This window comes from Pseudopodoces humilis, chromosome 1 (assembly GCF_049639895.1).
Source record: "Pseudopodoces humilis isolate 2021_Gansu_Grassland_sample_001 chromosome 1, ASM4963989v1, whole genome shotgun sequence".
NCBI classification, from domain to species: Eukaryota; Metazoa; Chordata; class Aves; order Passeriformes; family Paridae; genus Pseudopodoces; species Pseudopodoces humilis.
The window spans coordinates 103,266,131-103,293,116 of NC_142200.1; the positions used below are offsets into that span (position 1 = coordinate 103,266,131).

The window sequence follows — 26,986 nt, forward strand, 5'->3', positions numbered from 1 at the left end:
AGGGCTTTGGGTCAGAACAGCTGAGGAAAGGGGCCAGTTGGCAGGGTTTTTTGGTTTTTGTTCAAAAATTATGAGGTTTGACATGATGAAATGGCTACAGGCTTAAAAAGTAATAGGACTTTCATTCTTCTTTATGATTATAAATGGCTAGGAGTCAATATGGGTCCATTTATTACCACAGCTGGCTTCTTAGGAAGTTCATGCTTTGAATAACTTGTGTTTTCCCAGCCTTCTGATGGTCTTTTGCAGCTGTACCTACATTTATATCACATTTCTATCAGCTGTGTTCCTTTAGCCCAGGTGGAACCACTAATGTGATCTCTTCACCTTCATTAGCAGATTCCTTGGCTGCTGGTGCAGTCATATTAAAAAAAAAAAAAAAAAAAAAAAAAAAAAAAAAAGCAGAAAACGCTGCTGGCTTTAAGGTGGGGTAGGTGAGCAGGGCTGCTGTCCCTGTGTTGTAGACAATGGAACCTCTAACCCTGAGCCTCCAACAAGGCAAGCTCTGAGGAAGGAACAGGAGAGGGTAAGCCAAACCAGTTTTTCTCTACTTTCACTTGGGCACTTTCCCTCATTCCCCTGTATCTCGCTAGCAAAGGCACCTGCTGCTTGTCTGACAGCTGGCTAAGGCTCAAGCTGGAAAAGAGCTCATGAGATATTAAAAATTTCTGCAATTTGAGCTCCCATGTACCTTCCCTACTTACCACAGGGAAGACAAATCCTCTTACCCAAATGTTAAATAAGTCTGGCAGCAAAGCTGGAAATGAGGGAATGAGCTCTGTGTGATCGCCTGGTCACTGTGGGAGCTCCAGGGAGTGTGCCTGGCCCTCTGCTTTTTTTCTGGAACTTTATGGGAACCTGCAGGGTCATCCTGGGCACCCTGGCACTGAAAAGGTCAACCTTGCTTAGCAAACTCATCTAAGGTGACAAAATTGACTCAAGTGGTTTATGCAGTTTGAAGCTACAGATGAAAAGGGGAACTTTTCATCAAATAATTAATTTTTTTCCATTGTGCTGCTGTCCCCTGGCTTGCTGTCCAAACAATCCTCTTTGCTCACAGGGGTCATAGAAAAACCTCTCTTTCTACTGAGGAGGGGTGGAGGAGGAGAAAAGTCTAAAAGTAATTTGGTCCTTTTTTCCCTGTGAAATCGAAAGACATTATGTTTTCAGGAACATAATGTCAGTTTGGTCTGGCTGTGGAATAAGACCAGTGCTACACACAAATGTGGATATTTGAGTACAAAATGAATGCAAACCAATGTCTTATTCCAGTGTAAGCTGCAATGACTGCACAAGAAACACAAAACATCTGGTCTGTGTTCAACAGAAACTACAAGAAGCCATTAAAAATAAGACTTCTTTGCCCTTTTTCTGAAGTTACTCAGAAAGCTACAAAATTAAAAATAACAGATGATTCCTATGATTTTTTCCTTCTTGGGAGTTTATAAATACCTTAGGTATTTTTGTTTTGGACTGTATTTGACATTCACACATCCCTGTGCAGAAGGCACATATATAAGAGAAGTTGCTCTGAAATGCCTATTTGAAACATTTTGTAGGCTTCTGAGCAGGCTCTGCACTGAAGTATAATTGACATTATGGTTTCTATCTCTTAAAATTTAAAAGTGAAACGTAAGAAGCTGATTTCTCCAGTGCACTCCCCCAGGTCACAGTCTGAATACGGCTGTTTGTTAGCAGTGTGGGCTTTTAAAAAAGGTACCTTCTCAGGAGGTGAGAAAAGGTTCTCCATGAACTTTGCAGTCCCTCTGCTGAGGCTGCACCTGAGCCAGCTGCTCCCCAGGTCATGCTAAGGTGGATATAGTGATGATTCATAAAGTTTGGCTCCAAGAGAAAGTAGATTGCTTGAACAAGATAGGTGTCATTGAGACCTTTCAAAGCTCTGGGTTGCTCACCTTGAATGAGGTAACTGCAAAGCAACCATGCACTTGGTAGGAAAACTCACTCAGGATGGCAGTTTAGCAGAATTTGCTAAGACTGGGCAATTATCTGCTATTTAGTCAGCACCCATCAGGATAGCAGCTAATTGGAGCCAAAGGGCCCAATCATGGTGTAAGATACTGGGCAATGTGAGTAATGATAATACTATTTGGCCTTTAATTAGTCATTTAGAGTTCATTTCAGACCTGGAGAGCTTAGGTTGGATTCACTTCTCCTGCACATGGATTCCTTGTGGATTAATTTGTGGCTCCCACAGAAGGGGGCTGGTGACTGCAGAACTGCTGATATCTGCAGGTGTTTGTACCACTTTCCTACCCCTTCCATTCATTACTTGAAAAACTGGGATTTTTCTCCTATTTTGTCACAAAATATCTGTGGTCTCTCAGGTGTCTCAAATCTTGCAGATTTCTCTAGGTGCCAGCTAAATTACAGCAGCTTTGCTGCAGGATAACAAGCCTGGCTACTTTCCAGCTGGTTTCTTTGCTGGTTGTCCAGCTGTTAACCTGACCAGGAAAGTGCTGTGAATGGATGTCTGTCTGTCACAACACAGTGTTTGTTTTTTCTTACCTTGCTGTAAATATATTTGATTAGGGTTGAACAGCTGAAGTCTGTGAGAATTAATTTTCTCGATTATTGTTCATTAACATCTGTGCAGGGAAACTGGTTTTGATAAGGACTGCAGAATATTCTAAGTTGGAAGTCAGCCACAAGGATCATCAAGTATAACTCTGTGAAAAGGGATGGATGGGATTTTTTTGTTTTGTTTTTCTCTTCACTGCTGGGTTTCTTTTAGGAATATATTTTCCTGGAAACTTTTTTTCTATTTTACTTCTCCTGTCATTTCCTGTATACTTTATCAGGAAGAATAACTACTGTGGTGGTTGCTGCTGAAAAATTTTGGATGGGCAGATAGAATAAATGATAAATTTTGGTGCACCCTTAGCATGTGTCCTTTGAGGTCTGATTTTTTTTTTTTCCCTGTGTTCTGGCTATTGTAATTTGATGTGGATTGATGCTATGGCATTGCCTCTGATCATTAGATTTGACACTGCTGTGAATTTAGAGAGGTGTTTTCTTGTTAATCAGCATCTCTGTTTCTTTATTAAGGTCATATGTGCCCTCCTGCTGCCTAAAAGCTCCCCATGAACTTATACCAGAGTCTCTAGAGTTTTTTCTTGGCTTTGTCTCCTTGTTTCTGTTTGTGCTTGACTTGAGCAATTATATGTATTGTATTGAGTAACATATCATTTGCTGAATCCTGCCAAGAAAATAAATAAGTCTCCGATTGTTTGTAGTGGCTTTTTTTTTTTTTTTAAATAAACTGACTTCTGTAGGACCTGCCTTTGTCTGTTTGGTTAAATGATTCCTTCACTGAAAAATGGTTTTCACCAATACATCTACCTATAGCAGTACTGAAAGACAATCTCATAATGACAAGGATATTTTAGCAGTGGTCCCTTTAGAAAGTGTGACCTGGGCTGAAGACTCCATTTTGGTACTTTTTGTCTTCTGTATTGCTGCTAATGAATCATCAATGGGATGATGCTCTGACTGAGTTTTAAGTGGAAAATGCTGTTACACCTACAATGAAATCTAGAGCTGGGTAACCTGCAAAAGGCAGTGAACTCTTTGTGTGGGGGAGTGGAAACTTGGGTCAATGCTGAGTTGAAGCACAATAACAGCAATCAACTTGAATATGATTGCTACAAGATCTGCTTGTTTCCAACAAAGATGATCTCTAACAGAGCCTCCAGTATGGACTACCAGGTCTAAGGCTAGAGGGGAAGTTGCTGAGGGGAGATGTGCAAAGCAAAAGGCATTTTTTCTCATATTTGAAACAAGAAGCACTGTCTAGAGCCTTACTCTGCAAAAATTAGTTAGAGCAGCACAGGAGTAGATCCTCACCCAGCTCTGATCTATGAAACTTGAAGGTCTGGCTTCTCTCAGTCCCCACCTCCTGTAGTCTAAAGCTGCTGTGAAGAGTTTTGTAAGGATGAGTAGCTACTGTTCTCCCTAGTAAAATGGGGAGGAAAATGAACCACAAACGGTCATATACATTATCAGTTAGCAGGTGAAAACTGTAAAAGGAATTGTGGCTCCCTGTCCTCAGCAGTTCTGTGGTTGTTGTATTTACTGAGCCTATTCCTCTTGGCTGAAACACAGATCTCAGTATACAAGTTATCATGCTGCTGATTAACATGGGTAAAGCAGAGAGTTTAAAAATCGACCTGTTTATGGAGTGAATGTTTTCAGCTCTCCATTCTTTCACTTTTCTGCTTTTTCACACTGTTCTCTGAGCTGTGAAAGCTTTTAATTTCTCTGTGTTTGGCTGTCACCCCTGAGGAAGTGACTCATCGGAGAAAGGGATGGACACCAAATTTGTGTTCTGCAGTTTCTTTGTAGGGACACGTCTGTCCTGAGGCGCTTCTGCTTTTTAAGTAGCAGGGGATTTTAGTGAGTAGAAGAAAGGTGTTTTTGACTAGGAATGATAAAGGTTATCTAGTCGAGGCTTCTAAGAAAAATGCTCCCCTAAGTTCCTTCCATTGTATGTTAATAAGGTTTTGTGTCAGAGTGTGGTCTGTGGAGGCTGCACAAAAAGATGAGGGCACCCTAGAGGGCCTTCTTTCCCTATGTAGTTCTGAGCTTGGAAGGGCCACTTCTCTGCTTTTGAGCACAGTTTCGGAAAGATTGAGATAATCTCATTGATAGCGTAGACACAATCAGTGGGGGTGTGTGGGCTCTCACACGGAGTGCCACAGAGAGCTTCCTACAGCATTTTTCTCTGTGCAGCCATTTATTCTTTCCTTTGTCCCTTAGGTTGTTCCCACTGTTATGGTGTTGGGATGCTCCAGGGAGTTTTGCAGCTCTGGTGAGCCTTTCCTGACTAAATCAACAGCTAGCTCACCTGGGGCACAGGTGGTTGTGATTTACTGGACACCACTTGGAAGCAAGTCACAAAGTTTTGCTCCTGGACAGATCCAAATCTTTCCAGAGGTCTAGGTCTTGCCTGTGAAAAAGCCACAGTTGTTGCAGAGCTAGCTGGAAATACTGATGTATTTACTTTTAATTTTATTTCTTGCTTTATAATGTCTGTTCAACCCCAAGGGAAGCACAAAGACCTTTTTCCAAATAAATCAGTTCTATTAATTTGCTAGGAGGACTCTGTCACATGAGAATACTTCTGGTCCTAGGGGATTTGCAGCTGACCTGATGGGTGCAGTTTGAAGTGAATGAAGAACGGGAGTGTTAGGCTGGAGAACAATCATGAGATGGCTGCACGATGCAGTGACTTTTTCTGGTTTTCAGGTCTAGGAGAAGGGGCTTACCAGCAATGAACCTCGAAGCACCTTGCTCATGTAAAAATGAGATTGGTATGACTGAACATACATAATTGATGTAGTAAAGCTCTAGTGTTGGGTCTTAGCCATAATGTTTTTTTCTGAGTGATGGTGTGTGGAGCAGAGAAACATTTTGAAATATCCCTTACCTTCAGACCATTTTGCTGACTGGCATGCATGGGAGATGATGTGTATGAGTCCTGTGGAAGGGAAAGCTGCTCAAAGCCCCTTTTGATCTTGAAAATGTGGTAAGTACTTTTCATACTTATACAAATGGGGCCCAGAATTATTTATTCTCTGAATGGCTGCTGGTTTAAGGCATCCTGGGAAGATGTTTTATGTTACGAATTCTTTCAACAAACGCATATCGTGTTTCTCAAACTCTCTCACTCCCTCTCAATTGAGGAACTGCTGTGGTTTTGCTTTTTCTATTCAAGGTAACAACAGGTGTGTAGGAATCTAACTTTGTAAGCCCATGAGTTTGAAGCAAATGAATGTATTTCATCCAGTTTCTTATGGCTTTAATCTCAATAGGTTTTGATAATAAAAGAACAGGAAAAGGACAGCTTGTTGTGATGGACAGTTTAATCTTTCCTGCTGGTAAGATACACTGTCTGGTCTAGAGAACTGAGAAGCATAAATTTCCCTTTTAACACTGATAAACAGTAACACTGGGGGAGGGGAACTTAAGAAAATGTTACATCTTAATTGATATTACATCTTAATTGAAGCTCTCTGCTGAGATCCACAAAACCGGTTCATCTTTGAAGTTTGCTGTTTACTGAGTCTCTCCACCCCACAATAATTGTTTCCTTAACCCTTAGTAGATTGGTGACATCTTCTGTGGTGCAGCAGTGATTGTACGACAGCTTCACCATGGACTTCTTTGTCCATGCTTATTATATGACCTAAGCAATCAGCAGGCTAAATATCTGTCTGCCCCTTCTGTGACTTTAGGCAAACTCATAGTGTAAATGATCTCAATACAAAGAGAGAGGTCAGAGGGAGGACTCCCTAGTCCTTTACAAGGAAGTAAGCTGTCATTTTCTAGCTTCAGCTTTTTTGACTGGATAGAAAAGGAATAATTTGGGAACAGATTGAAAATATGCAACTTGACTTAATCACAAAAGTGCAGTACTGGTAGTGACACTTGAAGAGTTTGTTACACCCAGCTCTTCATTCTGCCTTGGAATGAGACAGGTCCTTGTCAAGAACTTCTTACTGCATCTTGCCTCTCTAGGAGGCAGAGCAGGCTTTTATCAGATTTCCAAGCTGATCTGACATAAGAGAAATTGAAAGTCCTACAGCCAGCCGCTTGATGACCAGGCAGCCAGCCTACAGTTGCCACAGCTTGGGAGTACAAGGATAAGAAAATCTAACATAGGAACAGAGAATGAAATTGAGTCTAGACTGGCCATTAGGTCAATATTTCCCAGCAGTGAGGTCTAACAGATTGCAGAGTACCTCTGGGTGAACAGTAGCAGAGATGCTGTTACCTATGGTCTCTGTGTGAGTGTTCAAAACCCAACATACGGCCCTATAAAGGGTGGTGCTGTGCTGTCAGGGCCGCAGAGCTTAGGGAAAATGATCCCAGTCAGAGGAAAGGGGCTGCCAACACTGTAGTGTTGCATGGAAGGGGTTTTGGCATCTGAACTGCTTTCTGTAATGCCTGCCTGGGTCACTAATGGCTCCCCAATTAACTTGCTGCTGTGACGTGGGAAAGGATGACTGGACTCTAGATTTTAAGAGCCTGTATATGCCTTCTGTAATTGTTTTATGTGAGCCTGCAAGGGCAGACATGGAGGAATTTGTTTCAAAGGGCAAAATGGGGGTTGTTTGACATTTCTCAGTAAGCTTGGTAGGTGGAATAAGCTCAAATATCCCCTTCAATTTTGTTAGGAGAAATTCCATTTGCATGTTACACCATTATTAGCTGAGACAATGGGACAAACATTGCTATCCTGTTAATTATAGGCATGTTAATGATATATATTTCTGCAGTCAAACAGCATTGCAAGTCTATTTCCTGTCTTAATTTTGTGCTGTGCTGTTTGAAATGTTAATGAAGCCAGAATTCTCAAAGGTCATTCTCCGAATGCATTTTCTTTTTTCCTGTTTTGTTTCAGACCAATTTAGACGAGATTTTGTACCAAATGTTGCTAACAGTGTTAACTTTCCTGTTTAATTAATGAAGGTGTGGGAACATTTCTGCCCTGGTCAGTGAATTAAATGAGAAAAGCTCTGTGTTCTTTAAACCATCCCTTGGCATTTTCCTTCCAAGACAAGTATCCTGTCCTTCCACTTTCCCCCAGCCAGCCCTGCTACTTGCTTTTCATAGGCTGTGTGAAAGAATGGTTAAAAAAAAACAACCCCACAACCCAAAAACCAACAGAAAAGTGCAAATTTAGCAGAACTGAGCATTGTGTTTTCCAAGGAGCCATTTATCATCCTTGGAAAGTTTTGATTCTTCACATATAATAAAAGAAAAGACTGGTAATTGCAGTTTTCAGCCAATTGACAGAATTGTGTCATGAAAGGAAAATTTCTGAATTACCTTTGCTGATGACACTTGAAGGTTGTTTTAAACTTTCAATTACTACCAAATTGAGAGACTGTCCCTTGTCTGTGCTCATCATTAATTCAGTAGGTGAGTTTAATTTGTTTTTAATACTATTAGATGACAGGCAAATGGTAAGTATAAAGGATGTTTCTATCAACTCATTTCAATATCATGAAGCAGACCCTGATTCAACTTCTGCTTTGCAATCTTTCTGTGGGTTTCACTGAAAAGTAGATGGAGGCTATTAAGCATTTGCTGGTGGAAGCCTACTCTGACCTCTTGGAAATGAAAATGTTGATTATGGCAAAAGGGATCCTACACACTCTCCCTACCAGGCAGAAGTTGGGAGACAAATGATCGGATACAAGTCTCTGCTTGAGGTGGGAGAGAATCTTCTCTTTGACTACCTTGCCTTCCTGGGTGCCCTTATACAAAAGATAACAGCCTCTGGAATCAGAAGGACAGGGACATGAGGAGGTGGATGATGTTGGTGAGGGGTCTGGAGCACAAGTCTGATGAAGAGTGGTTGAGGGAGCTGGGGATGCTTTACCTGGAGAAAAGGAGGCTCAGGGGCGACCACACTGCTCTCTACAGCTGCCTGGAAAACTCTTGTAGCAGGGTGGGGCCTCTTCTCACAAGTAGCAGCAATAGGACAAGGGGAAATTGCCTCACGCTGTACCAGAGGTGATTTAGATTACATATTAGGAAATCTTTTTTTTCACAGAAAGGATTATCAAACATTGGAACAGGCTTCCCAGGGAAGTGATTGTATCATCATCCCTGGAGGTGTTTAAGGGATGTGTAGATGTGGTGCTTAAGGACATGGTTAGTGGATATACTTGGCAGTACTGGGTTAGCAGTTGTACTTTATGATCTTAAATGTCTTTTTTAACCTACTTGATTCTGTGATTTTATGCTAGAGGAGTTGGTGACATCAGGTCAGCCTAACCCCCACTTCATGACCAAGTCCTGAAGAAAAAATGATGTCATAGGTGGCCCCTTTCTGAAGGGAAGATCCAGTCTGCCAACCAGAGTCACCTTTCAGGGAAGTATTCTTTGGGATTCTAGTTAAAGACATTGCCAGGAAATTTCCTAGTCTGGTATGTTCCCCAGATTATTATCTGTTGCAGCTTTTTCATGTGTGTACCAATGACGTTACACTGAAAACTCTGAGAGGGATCAAAAGAGCTTTCAGGGCTGTGGGGAGATTGGTAAAGAGATTGGATGCACAGCTGGACTTTTTAATTATCCCTCCCTGAATGACATCAAGTAGATCCAGCTTACCCCTACCTGCCTCTGAAGCTGGTGTTGCTGACAGAATGTGAAGGTTTTCCATCATGGGAAACATCAGACTTGGATGTTGTTTTGGGAGTCTGTCGGTTACTCAGACAGGATGATGATGCTGATGTATTGTTCTGTAAGGGATTAAGGGATACCTGTAGATCAGGTACCCTTATCCTTGTGGGAGTCTTCAATTTCTCAGATTTCAACTGGGTGAACAAATGTGAACAAGTCCAGGAAATTCCCAAAGCGTGTTGAGGATACGTTTTTGGTATGAGTTCTAAGGGAGCCGACTAGGAAAGGCAGCCTCCTAAACCTGTCATTTGTCACTGGAGATGGTCTCACAGGTGAAATGATAATTGGTGACTGTCTTGGCTACGGTCATCATGAAATACTTAATTTTAGAAGCTCTGACATGAGAAAAACTCTGATAAGAGTTGCCAATCTGGGTCCTGGAAGGGCAGACTTCAGGCTGCCTGAAAAACTAGTTGGTAAGGTCCCCTAAGAACCTGCTTTCAAGGGTAGTGGGGTGCTGGTTCACGTTTTAAGAGCCATCCTTAAAAGTACAGGAGCAGGCAATTCCATTGTGTCATATATCAGGGAAGCAAGGCAGAAGCCTGGCTTGGCTGAACAGGGATATCCTGGAGCTTTGGCAGAAAATGAAAGTGTATGTGTTTTGGAAGCAAGTTGAGACTATGTGGGAGGACTACAGAGATGATGTTCACTAGTGCAGGCAGAAAATTTGTATGGCCAAAGCTCAGCTAGAGTTGAAGCTCACCAGTAATGTGGTGGGTAATGAAAATACTTGTCAAAGTATGTTAACAATAAAAGGACCCCTAAAGTAAACCTTGGCCTGTTATTTGATGAAGTTGGTCACCTCACAAATATGGAAGAAGATAAAGCAAGGGATGTTTAATGCCTTCTTTGCCTTGGTCTTTAACACCAGCGATGGGCCCTGGTACACCTAGAGGCCTGGCTAAGAGGATTCTGGCTGGGGGAGTGATAAGCTCCCAGCTGACTTTAAATTGGTATGGGATTTGCTGCTGTAACTAGATGCCCATTCATCTATGGAGCCCAATGGGATTCATCCCAAATTACTTTGAGTAATTGGTCAATATTACTGTGAGACCTCTCTGATATTTGGCAACAGTCTTAGCATTCTGGCGATATCCTAGGTGACTGAAAACTAGAAAATGTTGTTTCAGCTTTCAAGAAGGACGAGAAAAAAGACCCTGACAATTACAGGCCTGTCAACCTCCCTTTGGTGCCTGAGAAAATTATGAAGAAGTTTATTCTGGGAGTTATTGAAAATACCACTTAAAAAACAATGCAGTCATTGGTCAAAGCCAATATATTCATGAGGGGAAAGACATGCCTTGCTAATTTAATATCCTTTTTTATGTCTAGGTTATACTTCTAGTGGACAAAAGGAAGGAGGTGGATGTGTTTTTGTTTTTTTTTTCATTTTCTATTTTTAGCAGGGCTTTGATTATATCTCTCACAATATCTTGCTGGACAAAATGCCCAGCATACAACCAGATACGTATGCAATATGCTGGGTGAACAACTGGCTGAAGAGTTGGGCTCAAGGAGTTGTAATAAATTGGATAGCATCTGGCTGGCAGCCAGTCACTAATGGTGTTCCCCAGGGCTTCATTTTAGGGCCATTTTTCTCACGCTTCAATGCACTGTAAGTATGCTGATAATACAAAATTAGGAGAAGCTGTTGATTCCCTTGAGGGTAGGGATTCCTTACAGAGAGATCTTGATAGATTGGAGAGCTGGGCAATCACCAAGCATATGAAATTTAACAAGAACAAATGGCTATTTCCACACCTGGGAGAGAGTAATTCTAGATGTACATATATATGGAGAAAGAAGAGGCTGGAATTAAGCCCTTCAGACAGGGATCTTGGGATTTGGTTGATGACAAGCTCCATATGAGTTAATAATGTATCTTGGTGGCCCAAAGGATCACTTGAACCCTATGCTGGGATACACTAAGCACAGCATAGCGAACAGATCAAAATAAGTGATATATCTCAACGTTGGTGCAGCCTCACCTTGATGTTCTATGTGCAGCTTTAGGCTCCATTGTATAAGAGGAATATAAAATATCGGAATATGTCCAAAGATAAACAACAAAGATGGGGAAAGGACTAGAGGGCATGACTTAGGTTCTGGGGTTGCTTAATTTGTTCAGCTTAAAAAAGAGAAGGCTGAAGGGTGATGCCACTGCTGTCCAGAATTTACTCATGATGGGGAGCAGAGAGGGAGGGAGGTGCCTGTCTCTTCTTTCTGGTGTCCAGTAATAACAAATGGCTTAAAGTTGTGTCAGGGAAAGTTCAGGTTGGACATTAGGATAAAGTTCTTCACTGAGAGGGTGGTCAAGCACTGGAACAGGCTCCCTAGGGAAGTGATCATGGCTCCAAGCATGTTGCTGTTTGAGAAACATTGGGAGAATACTCTTGGATTTAGAGCTTTTATGTTGCCCTGCATGGAGTTGTACTCAATGATGCCCATGGGTTCTTTCTATCATTCCAAACTGTAGTCTGATTCCAAGTTTTTAAGTCTCTGATATAGTAGGGTGAAGAAGAAAATGGCCGAAATGGTAATATGCAGATTTTGGTCTTTACTGGGTTAATCAAAACTGGAGTGGAGGAAAAGAACACAGGGTTTTAATGTTGTTTTTTTTTTTGTTCTGCTTGAGTGTACCCATAAACATATGCAGGTGAGGTAAGCCTAAGACCTTTTGAAGTAAGCTGGTTATTTTTCTTGTAGTTTAGATATCATGATCAAACTGCATATAGGAGGCCAGCATGCAGGTGGAATTTTACCTGCTTCTAATGTGAGCAATCCAGAGTTTACTTACTTCTTGTTTCTTCTGTGAAGGTGACTTTGGTCCACTTCTTACATTTCTCATTTCACTAGTAAGATTGTCAGTGTTTTTTACCTTCACTGCCTAGAGCTGGAGAGTTCCTCAAATATTATTTTTATCGCACGTGTTTCCACCCGTATCTCTGAATTTGTGTGTTAGAGCACTTCAAGGGCAGCTTTCCAGGCTGGAGACTCAGCTGTCATTCAGATGCAGAGGACACTTAGTCAAGCTTCTGAGTGGGGTTCAGCATGTGCACAACGTGAAACCATTGCACAGGCACTGCTGCTTTGTCCCTGTGTGGAAGATAGGGAAATATTTACCCTGTGGCCAAGAGCTCTGGATACAGAGAGGAGATCTTTGTGGGAAGAAGTCTGTTATTTGCATCTCATGAACACACACAAGCTTAAAACCAGGGCTGTGGCCATACAACCCTCTAATTTAATGCAATTGCAGAGGTTAGGGACCTCTTAAAAGAATAGTGCAAACGAAAGCTGGGTTTTGCTAATGCCAGCTACAGGCAAGGTCATTTTCTGAGGATCGCATTACTGGAAAAATTAAACAAGAGCGCCGTTGCACCCGGCAAAGCTCAAGGGACAGATTTGTGGGAATACTTGCCCATTGAGTGCAACAGTACAGCTGCCCTAGATCCGTTTCCTGATGCTGCAGGGGAGACAGGCTCTTTTTCTCCCTTCTTCTTGCTGAGGTTTTCAAGCAGCAATTGATGCAAAGGCTGATCTCAGCTTAATTTGCAACAGAAAACAGACCAAAAAACCTACAGGCAGAGATTGTCCTCTACTAAATGTTAAATGAAAATTTGGAAGAACATATACTGGTATATGTCTTAGACAAAAATATCTTATGCTTCTGCTCACAGAGTATAGGGCAATATTTTCCCCTTCCCTCCCCTACCCCCCAAAAAAGGAAAAAGAAAAGGCAGCTGCCCCTGCCCCTTGAAGTGTGAAGAAAAAGACACACCGAAGTGGGGCTGTGTTGTGGGGGCAGTCCTTAACCCAAACTACTGGGCAATACCATCTCCTACCTCCCTGTTTTGGGAGATTAAACAGTTTAGTGATGTGTGTGCTAGCCACACTGTGCTATTATCCAGCTGGGAATTCTTTTATCATTATAGATTTAATCACAAAGTCTGGTCTTGTACCCAAAGCACTAGCACATCCATCAAGATGGATTTTGCTCTCTATGGCTTTTTATTTTATTTTCTTGAAATAAAGACTGTATATTTGGTTTCGTATTAGAAATCAGCTTTGAGAGAAGATGGATGTTTTTAGCAGATCTTGGTATTTTATGATATTTACAAGATGCAGGAAAAAAAAAAGTGACAATAGCTTTTCCCAGGTAGTCCAAATAGTTAAATGGGAGTTCTTTGTAGCTCCCTTGCAAAAGATGTCTTTTTTGTGAGGTAATTATGGATTTTCATGAGCACTCCTTGCTAATTGTGTTTAATGACACTAAACCCAAATCACATTATACTTATTTTCCAAGGGCTGTGTTGGAGACATGCTGCATTAACCCAAAAGAACAAAGCACAGAGATGACAACAACAAGAATAAGAGTAAAAAGGAAACAGTGGAGAAGAGGAATCACTTGTGGTTCTACTTCCTGCACAATGAGAGTGGCACAGCACTAGAGGAGCAGCAGTGGTAAAATTAATGATAGGTAACATCGTCCTTCAATCTTCTGGGAATCTAAGGCACCCTAGAAAAACATTTGCTCGAATTTTATCATCTTTATTGCAAAGTCTAGCTGATTTAACTAACAGAAAACCCGTGTAACATTGGGTTGCGTTATTTTAGTGTAATGTGTTACTGCTTTTTTATTGCTAAGTCTAACCTTCAGTTATAAATCAATAATAATGGAGTTGGCTTCAAAAGAAAGGGTTATTTTGACACACCCCCACCCCTGCCAAACCTCCAGACCTCAGTGTTTTATTACAGTTTGCATGTTTTTCTCATGGCTGGATAATAATTTTGCAAAGCCTGTCCATATAGTCTGTGCTTTAAGTAAAAAGTTGATAGGAATTTCACTGATTTAAGGAAGGGGTATGATCATGTTGGAAGTATCTTAACATTCATACATGGAGCAGACTTTTGCATATATGAATCTTCTTAGTCCTGGAAAGGAAACAAGACAACACACTGACACATTTATATCAATTTTTCTATTTTGTTGTGTGCACTTATTACTTAAAAACCCTCCTTGTCATTCCTAATATGTATTATGGGGGATAACATAAATCACCTTGTGAATTTCCCTCTGCTATAATTTTGCTTTCTAAGCTCCATAAAACACCACAAGCACTTTGCCTGTAATTAGTATGTGAGTTATTTGTGGTATTGTAAAGCATTAACCAACTTGTAGCTGTTGTCTCTTGGCACTATGCATCTCTCACAAATGAGGTTGTGGTCTAAGATATCATCAATCTTTTCTCTGTGGTTCAGAAAAGGAATCTATTTTCTTTGATAAAAGACCCATTGGTCTTTGTGATCTATAAATCATTCTTTCCAAAGAAACCCTTCGAAATACCAATTCAAGGTAGTCTCACAGAATATCGCTTTATAGATTTTTCTTAGGATGGAAAATAATCCTTGTGCCTATCAAGAAGGAAGATCTCTACTATTTTTCACTGAATTTTGCAACTTTAGAAGAAGCTCTCTAAAGGCCTAATATTGCCATCCCTAATCTTGTCCTGCACAACGTTAGAGCTTTTTTGTCAAAACAGCATTTCTATAATGTCCAAGTATGAGCTGACTGAATTATAACCGGGTTCATATAAGATAGCATTCTTTACAACATTGCAAATCCTTAGCCCTGTTAGTGAGAAACATTGGTGTCCTGCATGTGTGGTTTTTCTGTTTGTGTGAGGGTGTGTGTGTTTGGTTGTTTTGGTATTATGGGGTTTTTGTTGTTTATTTTTTCCATCCCTATAAAACTGCTTTGCAGACCCTTCTGAATTAACCCTTTTGTCAGAAGCCTCCCATGCAATTAATTTTGAACATATCTTACTTTCTGTGAGAAAATACTCGCTATTTTCTGACTTTGTTCTGGTTCTACCTGCCTGTTTAAAGACTATAAGCCAGTTCTTGATAACTGTGCAGTCCTTGGTGAAACAGCTGAAGAGGATGTGGCCAGATGTCGGTGTCATTATGCTACCACATTCCTGCAGATGGCCTCCTGGTTTTGTTCTTTGTTTTTATTCTAAACACATTAATGTTTTCAAGAGTTTTATTACTCTGTGAAGAACAGAAACTTTTCTTCATCTAATTTGAAAACTTCATCCATAACTTTAAGGAAAATACCACACAGTGCAAAAATAACTGAAAAAATCGCCAGGGGAGACAGCAAAGCAGTCATAGGAAGGCTGCCTTTTGGTGGTATAAGAAATGAGCAGCACTTAAATGTGCAGCGTTTATAATTTCTTGGAGGCCTTCAAGAACCTGCTGTACAAACTAAATAATAATAAACAGTGTAGCTCTTCTACATAAATAATAATTTCTGTTTCTAATCTACTGGCTTAATTCCTGTGGTGGCATATTGTTTGCAGTATTTATTTCAAGGTACTATTATGGAGCTCTACTGTGCAAAGGAAATGAATTTATCTGCGTGAGACTACAATGTTGGAGAGGCATTATGTGGCTGTATTTACAGTTTTCTTCTGTTTAGTGATTATACTGTATCTTTATTTTTTTCCCCTCCCTAAATTTATCTTTTGGCTGGCTCAGAGCAGCAGGATATTTGGTGTGGGCTGTGAAACAGATTTAAGAAGTCAGAGGTACTTTTAATCCAGTCCTAACTTCTTCAGTCTGTAAACTGCCAGTGAAAATATTATTATATTTCTTTTTTTTTAATAACTTTCTTGCAGGGATATCATCAATCTGTACTTCAAACGTTTCCAACAAAATGAGGACAGTCATTAGAAGAGGGGAGAAGGGTGATAGAAACCTACTGAAATTGCATCCTTGGTAAAGCTGAGCACCATAGTCCTAAAGGGTGAGAAAGGGACCAAGATTTGAATCTAGCTCGAGGCAACCCAGGAAGGGTGGGGTGTTATGGCAATCGTTTTCCTCAGCCTGTATTTCCTGCTGTGAGGCATATGTGATGATTGAAGGCTCTTTCAAAGAGCAGGGCCTTCACCACACAGTTGTCTCATCTAAAACTGTGTAACAAACAGCAAGAAACCCCTTAGATGTGACTCTAGGATGAGAGAATAAAAGAGAAAAATCACAGTTCTATTTCTGTTCACTTGTCCTTCACGACATTAGAAATGGGGCGGTTGTTTTTTAGATTTCAGTAAGTCAATTATTTCTTTGCATTTTACTCGGCTTATATTATGGGTGGTGTCAAGGTAACCAACAGCTACCAAAGCTTGGTGCTGTTCCCATCAGTTTTCTCATCCTTAAAAAAGGAACTGAACTGCTTTCATGAGACCCAGCATCCCGAGCTGATCCTCCAGAAGATCCAGAACAACCAGCTGCAAAGGCTGGCTCAGCAGCTGGTTCCTGGGGCCTGACGGGAAGATGAGCTTTCTGGTGCTTGGAATTAGGCAAAGAAAAAAAATTGAATCTCCTTGGCCTGCAGCAGGATGTTGGGGAAGGCAGTTGAACTCAGGAGTGTTCTTAAAATTTGCTTTTAAAGAAGCCTTTTGCTTTTCCTTATGGAGCCAAGATGCCAGTTCATCTATTTTCTCCAGTTAAGTCAGCCCCATAGAATTACTGTGGAAAGCTACTGGCTTCAGCTTTGTGTTTGGCTGCCATAAACAAGGAAATCCATATCCTCCTTGCCAGTTTTTCAGCAGAACCAACCTGCTTGTTCCTGGGCAGCTGGGTGAATTGGATTTTGGAAGGATGCTTTGTGTCTTTGAAGTCTTTTTTGGCTAAATACCATTAATCTTCAGAGTGATTCAGTTCTAAAGGTAATTTGTGGCTTTCTTCTTTTCTTTAAATCCTTTAAAGGCATGATATGGAAAAACTTCTTTGCTCAAAGATAATCCAGTATAATTAGAACAGTGTCACTCAACTTAGTAAAGTCCTTTATACATGTTTTTTTTTTTTTTTTTCCTGTCTTGTTAAAATTTAAATCCATGGTAGATGGGAAAAGGTGTGATTTATTGCTCATTTATTCTCTCTTTCCCCCTATACTGTATTCCTGAAACTATTTAGCACTTTTTGGTTTTGTGACTATTAGGATGTGATATTGAGCACAGTTTCTTGTATGAGGGGCTATTACTAGGGTCTAGTGTTGGTGTTTCCCCATTCCTACAGTGAAGGAGACAGACTGGAGCGAGGGATATTAATATGGTGAGGTGATGGACCATGAGACATATTGGGGACACTGAAGGTCATGGGTTGGTTTAGCCAGGAGGTGGCCAAGGTGGGGAGCCAGGGATCTATTTGCAGCCTTTCCGTCTCCTAATGGAGGGCTGTAGGGAAAACGGGGTTTTCTCAGTTGCACAGTTCAAGAATTCTTATTGAATTACTGAATTATTGAATTATTATTGAATTATTCTTATTGCAGTGGGCAGAAATAACTGCATTGGTAATTCTTAGGGGATTAAGGGAAAATTCTTCACAACAAAGGGTGCCCAAGCACAGGAACCAGGCCCAGGGCAGCTGTGGAGTCTCTAACCTACAAGACTTTCAAATCTTGATGGGTGGAGGCTCTGCAAAACCTGGTCTAATTTTGACCAGGGGATGGGCCTAGATGATCGGTGGATGTCTCTTCCAACCTGTGGTTTTTTTTATGTTTATCAAAACAATGATTTTTCCTTCTTTTAAAAAGGCTAGCTGCAGTGCTATTTTCAGCTAATATGTTGTTTTTGCTGGTATATCTGCTGTGAATCCTTCTGCTCCTCCAGGAGCTGAATGTGGCTTGTTGATCTCTGAACTTCAACTTGAGCTGTGTCTTTCCAGGCTCTGTGAAACAGGTTGTTCTCATTTCCAGTGTCTGGGATGATAAATAAACTGGCTTTTCTCTGCTTCAGTACTTCATCTTGTTGTGGAAAACTTTATTGCCCAGATACAGCTTTTGTCTTCCTTCTGCAAATACCTTAGTTTGGTGGAAAGCCGACTGAGATGCCGTGGGGCACTGTTCCCTTCAACTTTCTGATCGCTTCAAATTTTATTAGTTTGAATTAATAAGATTTAAAATGCTATAAATTAATTATAATTTGTGTTACTAAATGTGGCATTCTCTCATGCCTTGTGTAACCATGCTATTTAGTAGATTTTAATAGCTATTTTACAATTTTTAACTATAGAAGGTATAAAAGTATTTTAGCCAGCTCTGAGTTGGCAGCATATCTATTTTCTAAGTATTTGATGTGGTTTAATTTCCTTATTCTTTGGACTTGTCTGTTATTCTTGAATGGCTTCTTTAAGTATCAGACTTTATTCTTCTATGCATGTAATAATAAAACCATCTTCTAGGTTTTTTCAAGGATTTTACTGACACTTTCACCCCTTGATTCTTGGAGACTTTTATTTGTGGCTTGCCAGATCCATAATGATTCCTTGTCTGTGTAGATCGCATTCTTTGTCAGAAGTTGCAATTTCTTACAAATTGCTGATTAACTGCACAGTGTTTTGCTCACTTTCTATTTGTGCTGGTTTCCAAAAAAAAAACCAAACTTCCACTATTCCCCATTTGCCATCACTGTAGTCTGCTCTCTGTTCAAAGTTCAGCTTTTTTACTTCTACAAGCCTTTGGTATTCCAGTTGTTCCATGTGAAGTCTCCCACAAGCCTGATCTTGCCTAGAGGATATGTTTCCAGGACTTCAAGAGTTACTTTTCACCTCACAGTCTACAAGGAGGAACTTTCCCTCTACCTTCATGACAGGGGGTGGTGGTGATGCAGGGCACCTGCCTAGATTGTTCACTTGCCTAAGGAATTTAATAGAAAGCTGTTATTTGCAGACATTTCTCCTGCTGCGTTTGAAGGACAGAGGAAGGCAACTGAGTGTTCTCAGGAGCCTGTGAAGGCAGTTTAACAGCAGGTGGTCATGCAAAAGCCTATCTCTGGGACAGGAGAGGGGAGGTCTATAAAAATATAATATGTCTTCATGGTCCAGTCTAATTCTCATTCTTAGTGGTCTAAAAGAGTCCAACTTCATCTTGATGTTCTGCAAGCTCTAATTTTAGTTTGAAGAAATATTGGGAAATGTTAAATAATCATGCTAAATGCCAAGTGAAATGTTCTTCCTAAGTGCTTTGAACTTAGAAATATTTTTGTCATTTTGATTGTCCTAACTTGAAGTCCATTTAAATTGCTCCTGGGAGTTCAGGAATTGCCGTAAGCTTCCAGATGCGGGGTCGTCTCATAATCTCTCCAGGAGTTCAGGGAAGAATACAGTTACCTGTAAACTGGTTCTGAAGTGTGCTGGCTCAGTTCACTTCATCAGATGTGATTAAATCCTTTACACTTTTAAATGGTTACCATGTGTGCTTACATCACCCTTTATAATCTTGACCTAAACCCTCCATGGCAAGGCTTTTCACAGCTCAACCTGCACTCATTAAGGCTTTTTTTGTAGATTATAATTGAAGTTTTCAAAAATATGAAATCTGATTGCCACAGCTGTGTAACTGAAGTAATGGAGATCTTTAGAGAGGACCTGTTGGTGAAACAGAGGGTTAAGGAGCAGGACATCAGTAATCCATCAAAGGACTAAGCACAGACTGTGGAAGGCTTGTATGGCTCTGTACAAGGAGAACAAGTGGCTGGGAAAATTCAGTGTAACGTCTCTAGGTAACAGCTCATAATGTGAGCTGTGTCTGTGGTACTGCTAGTCGAGTTTGTGAGCATGTTTTTTGCTGTGGAGAGAATAATTAGCCAAATATACAATGTATTGTAGATTACAATCAATAAAACCTTGTGCAGTACGTGATACTGATAATATACACAGGATGTAGCCCAGTTTGGGCTCTTTGGATTCAAAGAGAATGAGTACTATGGGTACAATTTCTAGTTGTTTTATTACCGATGATGTGTTTATTATTTTCCAAATATAACAATATAAGCTCAATATTAAAACATGACAAACTATGGTTGACAGAATTAAATTATTTGGAAGAGATGGGATAAGAAAGGTCTTTGAGAGTGAAACAATCGGTGGGTGGTCAGTTGTATTCTGTTAGCAGATTTTATTTTTTTTAAATTTAAAGCTTATTGCTGTCTTATCTTTTTACAGCCACGTTTCTTAAGGGGAAATTATTTGAGTACCAGCTCTATTTAACCATTGTGTTTGTTGTTTGTATATAGAGGCAAACATCTTTCAGCTGACAAGGAGCTTTTCTAGGATGTCATTTTACAGGGAAGAAACTTGGATTTTTTTCTCCTATGCAGGGTGGGAAGTGCTGACATTTAAGCCAGTAGAACTGCTCTGATGCAAAAATCCTTTATATATATTAAGAACCAAGGTACAGGAATTCTTTCAGTTGCTTGGACCAAACTGGTTCCCTGGTTTTGGATCCATTTGCTACTTTGCTTTACCTTACCATTGTTCTGCAATCCGGCTGAGAAATTTCTGGAGCTCTTGCAGATTTTGTTTCAAGAAACTCTTCCTCAGTCTGAGTGGGTGTTTCTTATAGACTTCCAGTTATATTCACAAATAATTTTTCTGCATGTATATGCCCCCATTGGCTCTGTGCCTCAGCATACACCATAGTATTACAGATGAATTAATTAAAATGCTTAGGCATTCATAGCTGACATTTGTTCTGTTTAATTGAAATAATTTCTTCACCTTTTAAAGTTAGCTTTTTATGACACATCTAAACTTTGGAACATTCTCTTTTCAATTATTTATAAAGCTTACAAGTTATTTCTTAATTTCTTGTTTAGTTGTCCCAGACTGTGTTTTTATGTGAGCATGTAGCTGTACAAGAACATGCCCTTCATCTTAAAAATGCTGCCTAATGTCTAGGTTTCTAGGAAATGCGTCTTCTACAGGCTACAGAATGAATGTACGACAAAACAGGTCTGTTAAAATGCATAGACCAGAGTGATGTTATGCTTCTGAAACAGAGGTAATTTTAATCAGTCTGTGTTTCTTTGTGTTGTAACCTGTCCACTGCTGTAAGTAGCCTGGCATCTGGAGCGCTGCCTAAATGAGGATTTTTTTGTAATTCAGCTACATTGCAATGACAGAAAATGCAGGACACCCTCTGTCTTCACTTCAGCTTGTTCCAATTTACTGAAAGCATGGTGGTTTTTGTGGCTGAACCTAAGCTTGACTACTTGAACTTACCGATATATATGCCTGCTCTACCTTGAAACATCCATTCTGCCAGTCTGTAATTGAGCTAGAACAGAGAAGGAAAGGAGGGTAAGGGTTTATTGACAGAACAGCATGTTCTGTGTTCACGGGCTTCAGCTCAAGCTTGTATTATCAACTGCAACATTGCTTCCCCAGCATATATCTGCTCTCTGGGTGTCTTAATAATTTTGCATTCTAACCTGTAACAGTGCCTTCAGTGTGTTGATATCAGCAGGGTCACTCTGTAAATGAGTCTGAAGAAACATTTCTTTTTTTTGTTGTGTTTGAAAGGGAAGCATAAAAGACACTACTGCAGCATAAATAGGTTTTGCCCGAGTGCAGAAAAGCACGAAGAGTGATGTGTTTTTACATATGTATTTTACTAGGTTTTTACCTCTGTAAAGTTACTGAGGAAGAACAACCTGGTTAAACTCGTCTCTGTGTGGGAGCCCTCTGTTCCTGAGACAGGCAAGAACTTGGTTTTCACAGGTGGAGAGGCTTTTTTTCTCCCTGACTTTTTCAACTTAATTTGTTCATCCAGCTACTTGAGAAGGCAGAGATAGCATTGATGTGATTTGCCAGGCTGAGTCTTCAGATCTCCAAATTTCTCTTTTTGCCCACATTGAGGTGTGCACCTCTCTGGACCCCTAGTTTGAGGCTTGTGTTTTCACATGAAGTGCAGAAGTTCTCTCAGTTTTTGGAGCTGTGATCTTTCTAAACAGGAGCACTAATTTTTTTTTTTTTATAGTGTTATAATTGATCATCAGTGTTGGCACTAATACCTTTGCTGTGGGCTGCACAGGGAGCTTCAGCAATACCACAGGGCTGTGGTTAAGTGCAGTGAAAAGCAGCAGTAAAAACAAAACAAAAAACTTGCAGGAGTTCCTGTGGAGATGTCTACTTTCTTGATCTTCATGTAAGTGCTGAGAATTAGTGTTTATAAAAAGATCTTTGTACTAATTGTCCTGTAGGTTCTTTTGAAATACGTTTAAATTTTTTCCCTATTCCCTCAAAAGTTTTTAATGCTGCCTCCTACACTTCTTTCAATGAACACAGTCTCAGATTTATTAATGCATAATGTATCCCAGAAATCAGTTTAACTGATTCTCATCCATCAGTCAGCATCACTTTTTTCTATTATTTGGCAGAACAGATTTCTTTGAAGTTGCTTTTTGTAGACTCTGGATGATATCTCTGCTTAACTTTTCTGAAGAAGGGAGAGAACCTATCAACTTAATTTACTAAGGCTCAAGGGTGCATTATCAAGAGCCAGAAAACTACTTTTCATATGAATACTGAGTTCTGTTCTTCAGAAATGGCCTTTCACTCACACTTTTTAACTCTTACCCATGAATTTAAAATCAAAAAGGGACTACCATCAGTAGTTAAAGCAATATCTAAGACCAGGTTTATGTAGAAATGTGAGATCTGTAACCATAGAGTGTGATTTCCAAATAAATCTCAGCTGGAAATGTTATGCCTCAGAGGCACACAGCACACAAGCCTGGTGTAAAGGCTAGATTGATCTTGGTGCATTGTCAAGCAATCGTCTTCTGTCCTGCCATTTTGTGTCTGCCCTTCCCCTAATGGTACTCCTGGTACCTGTCCTGAGGCACTGATCTCTGATGAATACAGAATAAATTGATTTGGATTTTTGCTCCATGGTATTATTGAAGTCTGTGTAGAGGGAAGCAAAGCTCGTGTTATGCCATTCCCCCTATAAAATACTTACGGCACTAAAGCAATTGGGAGATCTCTAGTCAGAAAATAGTCAACCATGCAGACATAAAGACAAACCTTAGACAAATCTTAGATGGCAGCTGGGAATGATTTAGAGCCTCCTCCAGCTAAGCATATCCAAGCCTATATCTAGAGCTGAAAGACCTCAGCTGCCACGTGAAAGACTTGTATTTCCTACGGAGCAAATCAGGAGACAAGCACTGCAAAAAGTTCATCAGCAGTGGCATATATCTAGTCTGGAAATACTTAAAGCAGACGCCTGGAACCTGCATTCAAGTAAGCATGCAATTTGATGTGCTAAGCTGTATGCTGTGGGCATGAGGAGGACTAGGAGTAGTTCCCCTAAAGTGGTTCCATTTGTGTTTTGCTGATAGAAAAGTGTATTACCAGACCTCCCTCTCTATGCACAGGGACAATTGAGCTTGTCCATGTTTTGAATCAAGCAGCTTCCTGCCTTTGAGCTACGGTTTGCAAAGCCTTAGATTAGTTACATCCTTGTTTCTCCTGGGGGTGAAAACTCTGTGCAAGCCCACAAGCAAGGCTCTATTTTCTTGTTTCACAGTAAAATGGTGCCTACAGCTTTATGCCTTTTCCCAGAGTATGTGGGGTAGGTGTGGAACGTATTATGAACAGCAGCACTTAAAGTTAGCTAAGAAGCAGATTGTGTGTTGAGAAGCAGCTCACGGCTGCCCCGCATAACTGAGTGCTGGAGCTCTACCTGCTGCACTCTGTGCAGAGTTAAACAGGAGAGCTGGGACTGCTGGCAATTTAGAAGCACAAAAGTGTGAGCATCAGCATCTATTAAATAGGAAAAGAAGTAGAAGCCTTGAGTCTGAAAGTGTTTTACAGGCGGGCAGCACCCTGTTGCTTTAATCAACCCAGTTGCTAGAAAAGAAGAGCTAAGGGTGACCTGTAAGGGTTTGCTGCTTTACCAGGTGTAAAAAGAGTCTTCAGGCTGGTGTGGGTAATAGCATAATAGTGACTTATAGACCTGAGAGAAAAGAGCTCACTGATACTTGCTAGTGAAGAAGAGGAAGGCACAGCTTTTGGGTGAGTGGAGACCTCCTGACTCCCTGAGGACAGGTCTTAGCTCATTCAACTATGCAGTAGGAATTCATATTAATTGAATGCAGCCCTTTTTTTCCAGTGAAACAGAAGCTGACAGAATATTACAACACATTTCAGCCATTTCCTGTTTTGTATTTTTAATAAGATTGTGACTAAAGGGAGCAGGTGAGCCTTGTGACCATAGCCAGAGAGTGCAGTTCAGACATGGTACGTATTAAGAATAACATCCCCCTTTTCATAAGATGTATAGCTTCTGTTCAGAGGTGGATTCTGGTCTTTGTGAGGCTCTGAGGAAGATCTGTATAAACTTCTGGTGCAACAGGTAGATAAAGAGTGGAAGATTTAATTAATATTTAACATCAAGAAGCTTTGGTCAACTAATGAAATATGTGTTGAAGAACAAACAGGAATGGAGATTTGATTAGTTTAGATTTTCCTCTGAAAGAGAGAACAATGACATTTGAAAGTCATGTAATGCACTCTTTATATAGAAAGACATTTCTGGCTGCTGTTCTGAACACAGATGTAAATAGTTTGTTTTCCTTGCTGTGCATATGCTGGATAATTTCATTTTGGTAGGACCCCAGTGGTTGCTAACACTGAGACTTCTGGGTCTTTTATGCCTGAGGAAGAGTCCCAGTCTTAGCTATGTGCTTTCCATGCTGTGTGGCTGTCAGCATTTGGACCTGCGACCTTCTTCTGACTGATGCATCCTGTACTCTGAAAAACACACACAAGCACGCCCACCACTGCATAGAGTTCATACACAGGACACATAGAATCACATAAACTTTGTTATTGAAATCTGTGGTCTTTGCCCTTTTCTTATTTGTTTGCATTTGTACAAGAGTGTTCTCTGTGCATCTTTGTCTAGTTTACAATTGATGAAATCTGATCTCCCTTGGTGCTTGCACTTGTTTGCTTCCAGAAGGTGATGAGATACAGGTTCTGAGAGAGGTATATTCATTGTGAAAACAAAACAAAAAGGCCCAGACGTGCTTATATACTTTATTTTTGTGATTAAAGCTTTTCCTACTGCATTATCTTTGAATCAAAATTGCTTTCAGGTAGTAGGGCAATAAATGTCCTAAGCAAAGCCCACGTGTTAGGTAATCTCTTCAAAACACAGTCATAGCTCTGCATAGTACCTTATATGAGACTTGTATTAGGTGACCAGTTAGGTAAGCCCCAAATGGCCTTTAAATCTCAAGTTATTAGAAAGATGAGTCCTTAACTTCCACATAATCACTAGCACTGGAACAAAGCAGATGAAGTGCATTGTGGCTAACTCAGCAGCTAGTAAGCAGCAAAGGATCATAGAAGAGGCAATGCAGAATTGTATGCAGATGTTTGTTTAGTGCTTCAGGTTGCTATAAAACCTTAAGGATAAAGATGATGGAGAAGAATTAGGACAGTTTTTTACTTGGTAACTTAAATTTTGAGCAATTTAATTTGTATCCCCCTTTTAAGAGTGTGCTTTTGACTGATGGTAGATATCCCACCTGTCCTTGGTGTGCTTCACTCAGGGAAGCTCTTCGCACTGCACAGGAAATTTCAGTGCTGGACTCTGAGTTGCAGATTTAGTGGCCAAATTCTTGAAACTTTCTGTCTGGATCAGGACTACCTTTCTTCTCTTTGTGTGCATGTAGATGTTTGCTCAGCTGGTAACAAATGTGCTTATTTGTGAAGCCCTGGTGCACGATAAAGGCCATCACAAAGTAAAATTGCATCAAAGCAAAAGTTTGTTAGGCTGTACAATGTCCACAGCAGGTCTGTCCATCTGAAAGTATCACATGGATAGGTAATATGAAATTAGAGTTTCTGTGCTGGACTCTTTGCTATGAGTGACTTAGACAGCTATATTGCAAAAGAGTGATGGGTTCTTTCTCCTACTCCCATTTTCTTTTATCCTCTGTTTACCAAATATTTATGACTGTAGAATGCAGTGTATTTTCTCTCTGAACTATCCAAAGAGATTCAGTCTTCACAGCCAGAAAAATAATACAGTTCTTTAAATACAACTGATGCAGGGAAAAATGCTCTTTGTGCTTTTCATCTTAGTATTGTCAAACAATTTAATGTTGTTGACCACAAAGTAGCTCTGATTAGTGTTTGGGTAGTGTATATAGATTCTTTACAGAAGAGGAAATTCATGTGGAATCAGAGTAAATATTCTTAATAGGCTCTATTATTTGATCAAACAGTAGTAATAACTTGTAATTGTATATGTATTTCCAGTCAAGTCAAAAATTTGTTTCAAAAAACACTTGTAATTACGTGTGGCTGCTCATAATGAAAAGGTTTGTTCTGGTTAATTTTCAGCACCTATCGTTTGATCTCCCATTGAAAATTGAGCTATGAGCCTAGTGTGGTCCTTGAAAGCGACACCCTTGTTGTGCTTTGCAACAAAGAGAGTTGTTCTTATAGTTTAAAAGTGGATTAAATTAAACTTGACAATGCTGCTATGAACAGAGGGAGTGGGGAGAGACAAGCATCCCTGAAGTCATCACTCAAAAGCAGCACAGCTCTTTATCAATGCCCTGCTCATTTCTCTATAATGAGGTATGGGCAGAATCAAAAGGAAAATTGCGTAAACTCCCATTTAGCCTCAGGGTCCTCTCAGGTAGAAAACGTTTATGACTCTGCATAGATTTAACAGGGCAAAATATGTCCTCTTAGTGCCTTTCCATGGCCTAATTTAACTAACTTCAGCAAAATGCCCTGACACCTGAGAGGGAAGCTCTAGGTACCAGTAATACCATAAGCCTCTTATCTCATTTTGTTGATGACAGTTCAAAGTGTCCTAGTAAATGTACAAGATAAGAGAGTGACAAGGAAATGAAAAATACAAGTCCTTAATGCTGAGGACATGCAAAACGATTCTGAGGGGTTG

At 40.3% G+C, this 26,986-nt stretch overlaps 1 long non-coding RNA gene across 1 annotated transcript in view; it reads left to right on the forward strand.

Moving 5' to 3' along the window:
* Positions 1-411: 411 nt before the first annotated feature.
* Positions 412-26,986, forward strand: part of LOC148185180 (uncharacterized) — a 51,391-nt gene continuing 24,816 nt past the window's right edge. Inside the window, exon 1 of the long non-coding RNA XR_015774124.1 lies at positions 412-526. This is a non-coding gene — a long non-coding RNA (uncharacterized LOC148185180). The remainder of the gene's footprint in view (positions 527-26,986) is intronic.